Source organism: Brassica napus, chromosome C7, assembly GCF_020379485.1.
Source record: "Brassica napus cultivar Da-Ae chromosome C7, Da-Ae, whole genome shotgun sequence".
NCBI classification, from domain to species: Eukaryota; Viridiplantae; Streptophyta; class Magnoliopsida; order Brassicales; family Brassicaceae; genus Brassica; species Brassica napus.
Genome location: NC_063450.1, coordinates 23411946 through 23420818, shown reverse-complemented (window position 1 = coordinate 23420818; position 8873 = coordinate 23411946). Strand labels below are relative to the sequence as shown.

General features: G+C 26.2%; 1 long non-coding RNA gene across 1 annotated transcript; it reads left to right on the top strand.

Annotated features, from left to right (window-relative positions):
* The first annotated feature begins 6594 nt into the window (after window positions 1-6594).
* Window positions 6595-8089, top strand: LOC125590222. Its single transcript, XR_007326469.1, has 5 exons — window positions 6595-6880; window positions 6970-7017; window positions 7105-7383; window positions 7430-7486; window positions 7784-8089. It is a non-coding gene; the product is annotated as an uncharacterized LOC125590222 (long non-coding RNA).
* The last annotated feature ends 784 nt before the right edge of the window (window positions 8090-8873 follow it).

The window sequence follows — 8873 nt, the reverse complement described above, 5'->3', positions numbered from 1 at the left end:
AATTCAATTTTCAACCATTTTTTTTCTCATTCTAACCCAGAAAACTTCATTTCCTCTCATCTTCTCTACATTTTCATCTAAAAAACTCTCATAACTTTCATTTTCATAATCACAAACTTCATATTTTCGAGTTTCTCATTAGTGAATAGTCAAAGATGTTTCTTTTTGCTCATATTTGGAGTTTGGACGGTTGAAAATGTTGAAAACGAGCTTTACACAGGAAAAAGGTAACTATTTACATGGTTTTCGTTCTTTTTCAGATCTGTGTCGCGACGGTAGACTGTTTTGTATGTCTACGCCTCCGTGGAGACTTACGATGCAGTCTATTTGTCAACGCACCGGTTAGTTTTGCAATTGACTAAACAAATTTTTTTTCTAACGCAGACTTCCCCAGTAGTCTCCGTCTTTACCTTTGACAACAAAAATAAAACTTTCGGTAGACTTACTAAGACGTCTACCTAAAAGAGGTTAGTTTTTCATTTGACCGAACTTTTGACTTTTCAAAATAGACTTCAACGGAAGTCTACAAAATGTAGACTGCCAGCAAAGTCTATAAAAGGCCAGTTCTGCATTTGACCAAAACTTTGGCTTCGTTGAATAGGTTAGTTTTGTGTTTGACCAAAAAGTTTAAAAAGTAATCAAAAATTTATTAAATTGTAGACTTCATATGCAGTCTTTTTATCTTACAAAAAAAATGTAGACTGCATATAAAGTCTACTTTTCTTATTTTGGTCAAATGCAAAACCAACCTGTCGGATTTGAGAGTAAACTTCACAAGAAGTCTACACACCCGTAGACGTTCATTTCAATCTACTGATTGGAAGTCAAACTTGGTCAATTGCAAAACTAACCTCTTTCAAAAAAATTCAAACATGTAGACTGCATATGAAGTCTGGTTCTGAAAGTCAAATCTTGGATGAATTCTGGTCAATTGCAAAAACTAACCTTTTTAAATTGTAGACTGAAATGAAAGTCTACATGTACAAAATCACAGCTTTTTTCAACTATAGAAAGCAACCCGTAAAATGGTCATTTGCAAAAACCAACCCAAAGAGTAGACCTATTTGACAGTCTACGTCTGTAAACTGAAACGAACGTCTAGATCTTCAGAGACTGAATATTAAGTCAGCATAAAAAAATCTATAAAAATGTGAATTTGTGTATTATTCATTAAGTTTTTTTTTAGTTTTTTTTTGTTTGACAGTGTGTGTTAGTTAATCCTAATGGGTTTGAGTGATTTTGAAAAGAAAATGTTTTATAATTATGAAAGTGTAATTCATTTGATTTGACAATATTGTTAGCAAATAATTGTAGACGTATTTGTAAGTCTTCGTTTATAGTTTTATGAAACATGAAATATTTCTTTGCTGATTATGTAAACCTGTATTTTTTTGCAGGAAATGGCTCAGATACCTGCTGTATACGGAGAATGGGTGGTGAAAGGCTCTTTGCGGGAGTTTGTAGTCAATAATCGGAAATGAGGGAGAATGTTTCTTATGTCGGGTGGTTTTACACATGGTGAACTTCTTGAAATGGCACTAGAAGATTATGGTCTGGACAAGAAAATCGAGAAGGTGGTGCTAACATATTCCTTACCAGACGTCATTTTACAACAAATGGCTCCGGATACTCCTCCTATGCATGTCACGAATGATAGACAAGTGCAGAACTTGATCGAGTTAGCTAAGACACACTTTGTACGCCTCTGTGTATCAAATCAGAGCCAACTAGAAATTTTTGGTGTTAGATAATAAGTGTAGACGTCTTTGTAAATCTACAAAGGTAGACTACAGTTGAAGTTTACGTAGTAAATTCTATTAAAAGTGCAATTGTGTATTTTTCATCATATTTTTTCATGATTTAATTATTTTACAGTGTATGTTAGTAATTTAATGGTCTTGGGTGAATTTCAAAAGTTAATGTGTTATAATTATACACTTGGAACTTATTGCAAAAAATTTGATTAGTTTTACTCTTGAAACTTTATAAGAATTTTGTATAGATTTTCTTCTTCTCACATGTGTGTTAGTTATTATTTTAGCCTATGGTGGTTTTACTTGTTTGGTTGATTAGATCTTGTGAAAAAAAAATTGATATCAAACAAAAAATTAATAATATCATACAAGTGAAACACAACTAAAAATGAATACAATCTTTATAGATTATGCATTAAACATTTATTTAAAAATTAATATTTTATTATGATAAATTATTACAGAGCAATATATTAAAAAGTATTCTTGAGTATGTCTGATTTTTCAAAATCTTGATGCCTCAAATAAAGTCTAGAAAAAAGTACCTGCAAAATAAGATAGAGTTATGAGAAAAATATAAGATAAAAAAATAAATCATATTTTAGTTGACTTTTTATTAAGTCTACATAAAGTTATCCTTTAGTAGACTTTAGTTGAAGTCTAGACTGACGTAAAGTTTTCATATCTAAAAGTGTACATTTAGAAAATTAGAAAATATTCTGTTCTGGAAAATATTTCAAAAATAGTTTTTTTTGTTATCCTTGTAACAAAGCAAAAGCATAAAGTATGAATCTTTAAATTTAGTTCATTATAAACACAAAATTTCTTATAATGAATATATGTAAAGCTTACATTTTCGGGAAGATGATTTTAAAACTTTGGAAGAGAATACCTGCAAAAAAAGATTAAAAATTAAAATCATATTTTGAGTAAACTTCTAATGAAATATGCTTAAAATTCAAGGCTTGTAAACTTCTTTTCAAGTCTACCAGCCCTAACTTTTAAATAGACTTCATTTGAAGTCTACTCTATCAAAAAAAAAATTAGATCTGAAATAATTTAAATTCTAAAAAACTTTTAAAAATATAATTTAATAGATAAAATAGTAATAATTAAAGACATAGAATTTGAATATGTAACTTTATTTTAATATAAATACTGGAACACATATTTAAAATCTATAGATATAAACCTTACATTTTTGGGAGAAGAAGAAAACAACTATGGAAAAAAATAACTGCAAAACAAGATAAAATTATTAAAAAACATAGAAAATAATTAAAGTCATATTTTTGTAGGCTTCCAATGAAGTCTGTTTAAACTTTGTGGTTTAGTAAACTTCATATGAAGTCTACTAGCTTTAGTAAACTTCTTTGGAAGTCTACACTGTCTAATAATTTTCAGATCTGAAAAAATCTATACATTTTGAAATTTGAAAATAATTTTAAATCTGAAAATACTTTTCAAAATAGAATTTATAAGATAAACTAGTAGCAAATTAATGCACAGAGCTTGATCTATAAATTTATTTGAATATAAACATATAAATACATATTTAAAATCTATTAATCTAAAACTTACATTTTTAGAGGAGAAATGAAATCCATGAGTGATAATACCTACAATAAAAAGATAATATTGTTAGAAATAAATAACATAAAAATACACATTTAAAATCTATAGATCTAAAACTTACATTTTTTAAAGGAGAAGATGAAAACCATGAATCATAATATCTAAAATGACAAGATAACATTGTGAGAAAGACTTGAGAAAATTTTAGAGAGAAAGAAGAGAAATGAGAGTGTTTTTGAAAGAATTGAGAGAATTTTAGGGAGAAGGAAGAGAGTTTTAGAGAGAAGATAGAGAGTTTTAAAAACTTGTGCAGCCACTTTAGAGAGAGACTGTATTAATTTTGTTTATATAGGGAGACAAAAATGTAACTAGGTTAAAATTTACGATGCTGTAGACATCTTTTGAATTCTAATAAAATTAAAATTTTGGAGTAGATTTTACTATAACATAGTAGACCTTTTTAGAAGTCTACTATAATAATTTCATTATTGTTGCTTATTCTTTATTATTTTAATAATTTTAATATATGATTTACTAAATTTATTTCTTTATTTTTTAATAGTTATAGTTTATGATTTTATTTTTTTATTTTTAAGGAACTTAACTTAGTTTAAATATAATGAATTTTTGTAAAAAAAATTGAAAAATATAGACTAAAAATACGTCTTCAAATAAATAGACTTTATTGTAGGTCTACAATACCCTAAACCACAAATTTCAAACCCTAAATGTTTTGCTTGATAATCAAAAAGTCTCAATTATACAAAATATAAACTACTAAACATTAATATGCAGATTTAAGTTAATAAAACAAAATCAAAACAAAATCTAAAATCTAACCCTATGAAATCAACTACTAAAAGACATAACATGTTAGAACTTTTTGTTTCTAAACTATGAACATTGTCTAACACATGATAACCAAATTAGTATATATTCTTCAAAATTGTTCAATTATATGAAATTTTAATTTATTTACTTCATATTATCCATTATATTGATGATTAGTTAATAATATCACAATAATTATTTTTATACATTTTCAAAATTAAATTATTAGATCAAATTAAAGTGTAGACTCCAAAATAAGTCTATAAGGTAGACTTCGTAGGAAGTCTATATATATGTAGACTTCTTTTATTACGTGTAGACTTCTGAAGGATAAAAACGTAAAATATATTTCTGTTCTTTTGTTTGGTCATAAGGGTTAAATAGTACTTTCACTATCTCTTTAGGTTGGCTTTGCATTTGACTGAAAGCGGGGTACACTTTTAGGCTTGACTTGAATATTTAAGTTGTTTTTAGCAAATGTCCCTATAAATAATTGAAAATGTTCACATAATATTTTTAAAACACCAAAAATATTCTAAATATCATTTATTTACTATATAAAAGTTGAGACTATAAGTCATTAAGGGTATACACATAGGATTATAAAAAACCAATCAAAATATGAAAAATCATAATTATAGTTTACTATTTTTTAAAATGTTAAAATTTCCAAAACTAATTATTTCAATACAAAATAGAATTCAACATCAAATAAGGTAAACTAATAAATAAATCATTAAAATGGAAATAAATTATATTTATACTAAATATTTGGAAATTTAACAAAAATATTAACTAAAATAAAATAAAATACAAATAATACACGATTTTTAACTTGCAAGAACACAGAATAAAATATACTATTCAAAATAAAATTTCAAAAGTGTATTTTCAAAGTAAATTAGAAATCAATATTAAATGTATTTTCTTTAATAATATCTAAATCAAAGAATTAACAAGGAACACATAAAAAATATAGGGTTTGAAATGAATGAAGAATAACAGTGAATGAAAACGAAAAACATCCGCTATGGATAAAATCTGATAGACAAAACAATGCATCACACTAAACAATACCAGATATAGTATAAAATAATTCCTAACTACATGATGAATTTTTATTGTGAAGCTCTGTATTGATTCATGTCAAGAAAATATTTAGAGAACAATGTTTATAAGATAGATGAAAATAAAGAGTCTAAGAAATCATGTCAAATAAGTTAGTTAAGATTTTAAATAAAATTTATAGCTAACACCAACAATAAATTAGCATGAAAGATAACATAAAAAATGATAGAAAGAACAATCAATATGAATTTATCAATATAACTATAATATCTAAGTACTATAATCAGCAAATAAAAAGAATACAAATTTACAAATTTTGAACATTTAAAAAAAGTAAATTATAATATATTGTTATAATCATCAACATTTAGCAACTAGAAACAAAAACAATTATCAAAATCATGTAATAGTTTTAAAAGAATCTTAAATATCTTCATGTAGACTCCAAAACAAACAAATATTAACTATTATACCAGAAAGTAAATTATAATCTATTGTAATACATTATACGATCATACAAGCTTAACTACAATACAAATAATCAACTGAATAAAGTAGAAAATAAATTTAATACTTTAGATTCTCAATATTATTAATTCAATAAATAAAAATGTTAGATAACATTTGTTAAATTCATTATATTTACTTTACTTTCTATATTATCTTACAAAGACAGTTTAATATTAACTAAAGCTCATCAAAATATTTATATTGAGTAAATTTTAAATCTAAATATTATACCATCTCATATATATATATATATATATACATATATATATAATTATATATATAAAAATAACACATTAATTGTAAAGTTTTGATGACTACAAAGCAAAATTAGATATTATGCATATAGTTCAGTCGTTTATGTTATACAAATATAATATATGCAAAATGTATGATAAAATATAATGTATTACAAGTTTACATGCATCAAGCAATTTATATAATATTTTAAAATACAAATTAGTATTTTTCAAAAATTATGAATATGTTTATAAACATAGTTATTACTTTTATAAATTCAAATAACTAAATAGGTAATAAAAGGTTAGTTATAAATAAAAATAAATAATAAAATCAACAAATCATATTTTAGATAAGTAATTATATAAATAAATTAAATAATTAGTTTTTAAGTTATTATAAACCTAAATTAAATTATTAATACAGACTCGCGCGTAGTATAAAATCTAGTCTTCTATATATATAAAATACAGTTTCCTCTCTTTTTAGACATGACACATGGGATTCCATGTCATAAACTCGGAGGCTGAGAGTCAGACACGTGTCAAGGGCATGCAAAACTCACCGTATCACTAATCCAAATATTTCCGTCTGCTTCGTTACCCGTTTGTAACATCTCAATACTTTCTTCTGTTATTTTCAATGTCTATCTCTTTTATTCTTTAATTCATTCATGTGTGCAGAAAAAAAAACTTTCTCAGTTCACAAATAGACCATGTTCACGATTCTTGCTGTTAATACTTGGAGTTTCTCTTTTGAATTCGACGGAACCAAAAAGGTGGTGGTGGCGGAATGGTCGGTGTTGGTGGAACTACTTCCGCCGCCTCCGGCTACGCTTCTCCCAACGACGCCGTTGACTACTACCTCAAGTCTCGCGGCTTCAACGCCTCTTCTCTCAGATCGAGGTCCTTTTTTTATTACCTTCTTCTTCTTTTTTGAAACCAAGATTTGAATTCTCAAACTTCCATTGTTCTACTTCTTGGCTTGCTCGCAGTTATCGTTCTCTGCTTCCAATTTACGAGACCGCGACTTGATGTCAAAGGTTAGTTCTACTAAATGGTCATAGCTTTGATTGAAGGATCTTTCTCGAAACCTTATTATATACTTTTGGTTGGGTGATATGATGCAGAGCGAAGCAATGGTTGTTGTGTATACTAAAAAAAGAAAGAGATGGAACACTTTCTGAACTCTTTTCTGCAGTGAGGTTGTTTTGAATTCTCTGAATCCTAAATGGATTAAGAAGCTCACACTCTCTTATCAGTTAGAGCTTGTCCATACATTGCTGTAAGTTGCTTTTAAAAACATCAACCTTAATATAAATTTTCTCACTTTATTACCATTTCTCTTCTCCCTGCGCATGTTTCGTGTGTATGATATTGACACTCAGTTTCAAAACTCAAGGGAGGAGGTATATTCTGATTATCTCATTATGTGCTGGGGGAGTTTCATTTCAGATGCTTAAGATCGATGAGCAGCAGTTTCTTGGCGAGGCAACCTGTACATTGTCCGAGGTATCTATCTATTTATCCACTGCTGAACATATACATTGATAAACTGAACTGTGTCCTTATTAGATAAAGTTAGAAGAAACCAGTACTGCTAACGGGACAAAACAATGGTCATGATTCATCCTAATTGAGAGATTTTGTTTATTAAGCTTTAGTTTTGTTTTATTATAAAGAAACCATAACCTATGGCAGAAAACAATGGTTATTAGTTCTTATGAGGGAGCTATACCTCATAATGGGTTTTAAGCTAGAGCTTTTGTTTGTTATAGTTCTGATGGTTTTATCCATTGTTTTCCACAGATGGATTTTCAATCTTAACCAACTATAGAAACTCTTAATGTTCAGTGTGAGTATATGGATGTGAGGACTTGACAGAAACACAAGTAGAAGAGTAAAGTGCAACTATTCATGTGGAAGGATGAAGAATGTTTAATCATGTTTTATATGTTCTTTATTTTTCTGTTTAACTAGGAGTTTTCCTGCGCCATGCGCAGAAATAGTAATTTTTAACATAACATTTTTTATTTCAAAAGAAAATTTTGATTTATATTTCAACATTATTAATTTATATTTTAACTTCAATAATTATAAGAAATCATAAACGTATTTTTGTAATCTTATTCTTTTTGATTTGGTATAATTATTTAAATTTGATTTGATTCAATTTTTAATAAAGATAAAATTAGATTTTATAAAAATAGTTTTAATTATATTATTGTGTTTAATGATTATTTATTTTAAATATATATATCTTCCCATATAATTTTAAATATATACATATATATATATATATATATATATATATTTACATATAAATATAAATTCTAATAAATTTGAGACTTTGTTTGTTTTAGCTAAACTGAAAAATCTTTTTGTTAATTTAAATGATGAAGATGAACGGAGAAATTTAAATAATGTTTAAATATTTAACTATCAATTTTTTTTTGGATTAGTGTTACTTTATTTAGTTTATTTTTATTAATATGAGATATACATATATACATATATATTATTATTTTAATTGTGATATATGAATTATTAATATATCTAATAGTTTACCATAAATAAATATTTATATGGAAAACTGACATTAATGAAGATATATGAGTTATTTTTATTACTATATTTAAAATTCCTGCAAAAAACTTTAAATTTTTATAAGAAAATTTTACATCTCACAATTAATATGATGCCATATCACTATTTTCTAAAACCATGTTATCTATTTTAAGTGTCATATCATCTTTTTTCAGCGAGAATAATTGTAGTGACAACATGTATATAAATCACTTCGCAAATATAGTCTAGGGGATTATGTTTGTGGAATTCTTAGTTCACTCAGATACGTTATGCATTTTGTTATGCTTCACAGTAGCTCATAATGAAATAC